The following is an 8,050-nucleotide window of genomic DNA, read 5'->3' as shown; positions in this document are numbered from 1 at the left end:
CTTTTTGTGACCAACCAGCTAGAATTTCTGACGTCTGACATCAAGTGGAACACAACTTAACTGTTTCAACACAGCTTAGAAACAAAAAAGTACCATGATGCAACAGCACGTGTGTCCATGCCCCTGTCTTAGACTTAGACTGACTTAGACTTAGGCTGTCTTAGACTTAGACTGACTTACACTTAGACTGTCTTAGACTTAGACTGTCTTAGACTTAGACTGAAATGGATGATCCGCAGTGACGACCCCTAACAGGAGCAGCCGAAAGTTGTAGCAGTAGTATTAGTAGTAGTAGTAACAGTAGTAGCAGTAGTAGTAGTAGTAGTAGTAGCAGTAGTAGTAGTAGTAGTAGTAGTAGAAGTAGTAGTAGAAGTAGTAGTAGTAGTAGTAGTAGTAGTAGTAGTAGTAGTAGCAGTAGTAGTAGACTGTAGCTTCAGTTAGCACCCAGTCTTGTTCTCGCCTGTTTGTTTCTTATTGGTGCACAGATCTTCTCAGACAATACTTGATTTGGGATTAAGTTCATCTCTGGACACAACAATCAGGAATGTTAGACAATAGCAACTGATTTCAGGGAGGTTATTTGTATATGTGGCGCCATCCTGTGCTTTACCTGTGCCCCCGTCCAGAGGGTTACTGGTTGTGTCAGGAAGGGTATCCAGCGTGAATTTTGTCAAATCGTTTTGCTGATTAAAAAAAAATTACAAAAAATAAATAATAATGATGATGATGATGAGGATGATGATGATAATAATAATAACAAAACATTTTATCTGTGGGCACCTTACAGAACACAGTAAAAAACAAGCAGCACTGTATCAGACAGCAGAGCATCAAAACAAAGCAGGTAGACAATAAGAAGTTAACACAACAGATAAGTATAACATCATCATCTGCACCAAACTCAATGAAGCGTGGATCAGACTGAATATGAAAGTTTGAAAAGGTGCGTTTTGAGATGAGATTTGAAGGTTGAAAGAGAGTCAGTCTTGTGACTGTCTTGTGGGAGAGAGGTCCATAGGCGGGGGGCAGAATGACTGAAGGCTCTAGACCCCATGGTAGTCAAGCGGGCCAAAGGTGCAGTGAGTTAGAGAGCAAAAGAGGATCTGAGAGTGTGGGAGGGCATGTGGATATGAAGGAGTTCAGAAAGATACGAAGGAGCTAGGTTATTAAGGGTCTTAAAGGGGAGGACAAGACCAGACCGGATCTGTCAAGGCCTGGGTTGACAACGGCCTCCATTGATGCTGCACCCAGTTTCCATCAGTACGATGGAAACTGTAAAATCCACTGTGGTGACCCCTGAGAAACAGGAAACAAGCTGAAAGACAAACAAGAAGATCTGCATATGTAGGGGAGCTTGTATTTGGACATAAATGAAAAACCCTGAGAGAAGTTTTTTTTTTCTTCCAGTTTCATCATGAACTGGATTTGTGTTGGAGTGTGTGAACGATATAATCTGAATATCATGAAATCAAAGCATGACAATTTCACATAACTTCTCAAGGTGTTATGAAGTGTTATAGAGTGTTCTTAATCCAAGATCATTTCTTCTTCATCTAACTTGGCATTAGTCACAGAAGGTGGTGGTGACTACTGTAATAAGTGGCTGGAGCACACACAAGACGGTGTGTCCTCACAGGACATGATATACACATCTGCTACTAACAGCAGTCTCACCAGGAAGCTCATTTGCATAGAGAGGACACTTCTTATTTGAAGGACATGCTTCAGTGCTCATGAAACCTTTATAACTCTGCAAGTCCAAAGCAAAGCCACCAACACTTGTTCATTGTGACAGCAAAGGTAAAAACCATGTGTTGGAGCAGCATTTTCCTCCTGACATGTGCTGCCTTTATTCAAGGTAAGACCGGCAGAGATGATTCACTGTCTTCCTTGTTTTCCTCATCTCAACTTTTCCTCTCCTGAAAGAACTTTCTCTGATCTCACCAGTTTGTGTTTCCCCACCTGCACATTGTTTCTACCAAGTCCCTGTTTGTGTTTTACACTGTTGAGTTTCAGTTAAAACAACACCTGAAAAAAGGAATTCTATGTGTTTATGTGATGTAATGAGTAACACATCTGTCCTTTCACAGAGATTTCCAGATGTACATGTGAGACAATGAAGGCCTTCACTTTCAGTCTGTTTGTGTGTTTCTGTTTTCAGGATCAAGCAGTCAGGTCACTGTGACTCAGACTCCTTCAATGAAAGCTGCCAATGTAGGAGGATCAGTCAGTCTGGCATGCAAACTGAGTCAACCTGCTTCTACTGGTTGTGAGAGTAGCAGGACACCCTGTTTCTCCTGGTACCAACAGAAACCTGGAGAAACTCCTAAACTCCTCATTTATCACGCAAACACGCTTCAGTCAGGAACTCCATCGAGGTTTAGTGGCAGTGGGTCTGGGACTGACTTCACCCTGACCATCAGTGGAGTCCAGGCTGAGGATACAGCAGTTTACTACTGTCAGAGTGAACACTATATCAATAGTCAGGCTGTGTTCACACGGTGATAGAGAGCCGTACAAAAACCTCCCTCTGTTTCACAGTGACTGATCTGCCAGCTGGGACATACGGTAAGCTCTATAACAACAACATCACCATTAATAACAATAATGATAATAACAATAATAATAATAATAATAATAATAATAATAATAATAATAATAATAATAGCAATAATAATAACAAAAATATAATTTTAGTAATATGTTTTTCTTGGTCTTCTTCTAATATGTGGTATTAGTTGCATTGTCTGTTTTTCTATTCTATTATTGTTATTGTATTACTGGTTTCATACTAATGCACAAATAAAAAAATATTAAATATTCTTTTCAAATTTGTCAGTTTTATCAGTGTTTCTCTTTTGTTGTCCTCACATCTGTATACATCCTATGATTACACAAAAAGTACCATTTCAATAAAATGGAAAGTAAATCCTCCATGACATGAAAGTGTGAGATTTACTTTGAAACATTACTGAATCCCCCAACCTCTGAAACCAGAGTTTAGCCTCCTCAGAAAATGGGCAAAATAAATGTGGTCATCCATTGATAAAAGTCGATGCTTCACACAATATGTTTAGAAAACTGCTGATTTCAGAGTTTTCAGTCACGTTGCCTTGTTGTTTGAGAGCAATGTAAAGAATTATGATTTTAACCAAATATAACCTGATGCACCAACATGTTTAATGATGTGTTCACCTACATGGTGCAATAATTAAAATCAATTGATCATTAATGGTGTGATTATTACCTTCTTTAAATAAATTAACATAAAACTGCCACAACAAGTATGTAAGTAAGAATTTGCCACTTAAAATATTTTCGTTGGTTTTGTGTACAAAATAATCTCCTATTGACATGTCGAGTAGATTTTTTTTCTATCAAGTTATATATTTATTTAGTGGTAATTATAAAACGTATAATCAAATTCAAAATTAAAATAATTCCTTGAAAAGTTACAAATTAGAATATATTTTGTTCAGTTTTGAAAGCAGAAGTTTTACTTAACAACATTGAGAATTTGCTGCCCAAATATCTTTTCAAAATATCATCCTGACATTTATTTAAAGTTTAATAAAAGCAGTCATATTTTAGAATGACCGAATTTTTCTTTTGTTTTTTATCATTTGTCAATGTTGTGTCCATTTTTAACATTTCTGGTGTTAAAACTATTTGGTTGTATGTGTAGTGAGAAAGACTCTCAATCCCAAGGGAAATGTTTTTTGGAGGAAACAGAAAACACTGGAAATAAATAACAATAACAATAATAATAATAATGGGGGTATGGGGTACCGGGACAGTTGCTACAAGCCATCCGGTCCTTGTATAACCAAAGTGAGAGCTGTGTCTGCAATCTCGGCACAAAGTCAAACACATTTTCAGTGCGTGTCGGACTCCGCCAAGGTTGTCCCTTGTCTCCGATTCTGTTTGTGATATTCATGGACAAGATCTCAAGGCGCAGCCAAGGTGAGGAGTGTGTCCGTTTTAGAAACCTCAGAATTGCGTCTCTGCTCTTAGCGGATGATGTGGTTTTGTTGGCTTCATCAGAACGTGACCTCCAGCGAGCACTGGGGCGGTTTGCAGCGGAGTGTGAAATGGCCGGGATGAGAGTCAGCACCTCCAAGTCTGAGGCCATGGTCCTCTACCGGAAAATGGTGGATTGCTCCCTCCGGGTTGTGGATGAGTTGGTGCCTCAAGTGAAGGAGCTCAAGTATCTCGGGGTCTTGTTCACAAGTGAGGGTAGGATGGAGCGGGAGATTGACAGGCAGATTGTTGCAGCATCAGCAGTAATGTGGACGTTGTACCAGACCGTTGTGGTGAAGACGAAGCTGAGCTGGAAGGCAAAGCTCTCAAATTACCAGTCAATCTTCGTTCCAACCCTCACCTATGGTCATGAGCTGAAATGAGTTTCCTCCGTCGGGTGTCTGGGCTCAGCCTTAGAGATAGGGTGAGGAGCTCGGACATCCGGAGGGAGCTCAGAGTAGAGCCGCTGCTCCTTCGCGTCGAAATGAGCCAGTGGAGGTGGTTCAGGGATCTGATTAGGATGCCTCCTGGGCGCCTTCCTTTGGAGGTTTACTGGGTACGGCCAACTGGGAGGAGATCCCGGGGTAGACCCAGAACTCGCTGGAGGGACTACATGTCCAATGTGGCCTGGGAACACCTTGGAAACCCCAGGAGGAGCTGGCGAACGTTGCTGGGGAGAGAGACGTCTGGAGTGTCCTACTTAGCTTGCGGCCATTGCGGAGACGCGGCTTATGATGAATGAACGAATGAATGAATGAATAATAATGATGATGATAATGACAATAATAATAATTAAATTCGCAAGCTGCATTGGGAGGGGTCCAAGCATTTGCACTGTTGCGCCCCCTATGGAGCAATTTGAATGGTTTTGTCCTCATGATCATATACCTTCACCCAACGTAAATAATTAACGCTATGATACGTAGGGGCCTTTTATACACCTAGCCTGTAATAGACTACCGTTCCAACATGAAACTAAACCGCTGTTGGTAATGTAATAAAGATTGAAGAATCTTGCTTCAGAAACAGTAGCCTACCCGAGTTTCCAACTAGATATGACAATGTCGGATTACTTGGGTCGCCTGTGTCCTAGACAATTACCGTAATTTCTTAAAATGTCGTAACACTTCCATTGCTTCAGAAACATGTGCCAGAGTTTCCAAAACTGGACCAGACGGTGTCTGATTTCTTGCGTCCTAGCCGACTGCCGTAAAAAGAAAAAGTATGTCGTTATACCCAGGTGTCCTGGCTTGTGGTATGTAGAGCTGCAGCGCTTCCACACCAAATAAGTCAAAATAGCGGGCAAACTATATGACTGACATAGGTGGTCCCAATAGTAAAGTTGTTGAGCACATTGAGATGCATGGGTCGATTACGTTTTGTGTTGATCTGACTTATGCTGTGGGAGTTATGGCCTTTTAAGCATGACCCTTTGTTATTGCGCCACCATCTGGCTGACATGGGTGATTTGTAGTGCCAGAGTAGTGGGGGGCCGTATGAATGCACCTACCAAATTTGGTTGGTCTAGGACTTATGGTTGCTGAGCCTCAGACACCTTTAGCTGAGAAACCGCTGGGTACGGCCAACTGGGAGGAGATCCCGGGGTAGACCCAGAACTCGCTGGAGGGACTTCATGTCCAATCTGGCCTGGGAACGTGTTGAATTAACGTTAGCCATCCTACAGCGAATTAATTGTCTTGCCAAGACATAAACATAAAGTGTGCCATTCAGGCGGAAAATGACACACACCCACACTGTGCTCTTGCGTTCGAACAAGAGAAGAATATTTATTTGACACATGTGCAGATCTATATATACAATACGGGTCCTCACAGGATCAAAAAGCTGGCCATTGACAATGCGTGGATGAGACTGCATTAGATCACATGTTCAACACCCCCACTCAGGCTCATCTTTATAGCAGTGTCAAAATAACAAAATAACAGAAACAAAATAACGTCACCCATGATCCCATACACCAGTAGACTGTTTTTCATAGACACAATTATCTGCTGCGTTCTGTTCAAAACCATTTTCTACCAGGTGATCATGAAATAGCTTATTCCAATTACGTCCAGATTGCTTTAGACCATACAAAGACTTGTTGGGTTTACATACTAAATGTTCATTAGTTTTAGACTTTACTTCAAATCCCTCAGGTTGCTCGATGTAAACCTCACCATCTATTGGAGCGTGTAAATAAGCTGTTTTGACATCCATTTGGTGGAGCACAAGATCATCCTGTGCGGCTTTCTGCATGAGAATCCTCACTGAGGTCATGCTAGCGGTCGGAGAGAAGGTCTCCTTGTAATCTATACCTTCTACCTGGCTGTACCCCTTTGCTACATATCTAGCTTTGAAAGTCTCAGGTTGGTCAGGGCTTTCTTTGACAGCAAAAACCCAACGCTCCCCCACTGCTCTTTTTCCCTTTTGCAGTGGACACAGGGTGAAGGTGTCATTCTCTTTTAATGAGGTAAATTCGTCCTCCATTGCTTTGACCCACTTCTGAGATCTTTCAGAGCTAATAGCCTCTGTATATGTTTTGGGTACATCATAGACAGCTCTATAGAAATAATCCACCTCCTGTTCATCTTCAATATGTTCAGTCTTACACTGATAGTCCCAAAGATATGCTGGTGGTCTTCTACTTCTGTCTGGGTAGCGGCGTGTGCCCCCACTATCACCTTGAACCCTAGGTGATGTGCCACTTTCACCCCTTGCCTCTGTAGGCGCTGTCTGACTAGCCTGGGGCTGTTCACCCATCCTAGTTGGTGCTCCATTCAGCTCAGTGTCATCATAACAATCATCATCAGAATAGTCATGTAGACCTGTCTGGATCTGGCTGCCCTTCAATATGGGCTTGACTTGTCTGTGCTTTGACACTCTCCCTATCTCTGGGAAGTACACGTTGTATGCAGGGCTATATTTGTCATACCCTATGAAAATGCCCTTTTCACACCTTGGATCAAGTTTCTTTTTGTCTTGCTTATAAGCATAACACTCAGTACCAAATACCATCATGTGAGCAATATTGGGAGTTTTACCTGTGAAAGCACTATATGGAGTTAGCCCAAGTCGCTTGCAATAGCATCTGTTGCGTATCTGTGCAGCCGTTTGCACTGCAAACCTCCATAGCTGTTTTGGTAATTTACTCTCAGTAAGCATGCACCGGCCCATGTCAAATAATGTTCTCCAATTTCTCTCTGCTGTGCCGTTTTGATGCGGTGAATAAGGAGCACTAGTCTGATTACTGATCCTGTTCTCCCTAAGAAGGTCTTGGAACTCTCTCCCCGTGAATTCTGTACCATTGTCAGAGCGTATAGTCCTGACTTTCCCGTATGGGGCAGTATCAGCTAGGAATTTCTCTGTGGCTCTGGATGTGTCGCTTTTTGTCTTAAGGAAATAGGTCCAAGTAATACCACTATAGTCATCTGTGAAGGCTACTGTGTATCTATACCCGTCTCTGTCGGTTGGGTCCATAGGACCACACAGGTCAGTGTGAACTACTTCTAGTATCTCTGTAGCTTTGCTATCGACCTGTCTGTTTCTCATCTCAACAGTTTTGCCCTCTATACATATGTCACAGTTGAGAGTGGACTTATCACACTTTCCCTTGATTTTCATGCCATCGACCACATTCTCCAATCGGGAGACATCATCAAAGTTACAGTGTCCAAGTATTCTGTGCCACGGTTGAATATCATGACACACCTTGACCTTGTCATTGTTTTCATCAGTAACCGTGGTCAGATAATACAGTTGACCACATACCTCAATGTTAAACCTTGTAGCATCATTGACACCCATCCAGTTATCACCATCTTTGAAATGCAATTCTGCCCCGTTGCCTGTAGCTGCCCTCACAGAGAACACATCTTGTGGAAAGGTTGGTATATACAAAGCATTTTTCAGCAGTGCTCTCACCTTGTGACCCTTACTGTCTACAAGGGAGATTTCTGCTTCTCCTCTGGCTTTGGCAACCCCAGTAACTTTTGTACCATCAGCTAGTTCAGTCACATGGTTCTCAGGT

Source organism: Lampris incognitus, chromosome 11 (genome assembly GCF_029633865.1).
Source record: "Lampris incognitus isolate fLamInc1 chromosome 11, fLamInc1.hap2, whole genome shotgun sequence".
Lineage (NCBI taxonomy): Eukaryota > Metazoa > Chordata > Actinopteri > Lampriformes > Lampridae > Lampris > Lampris incognitus.
This window is presented reverse-complemented; position numbering follows the sequence as displayed.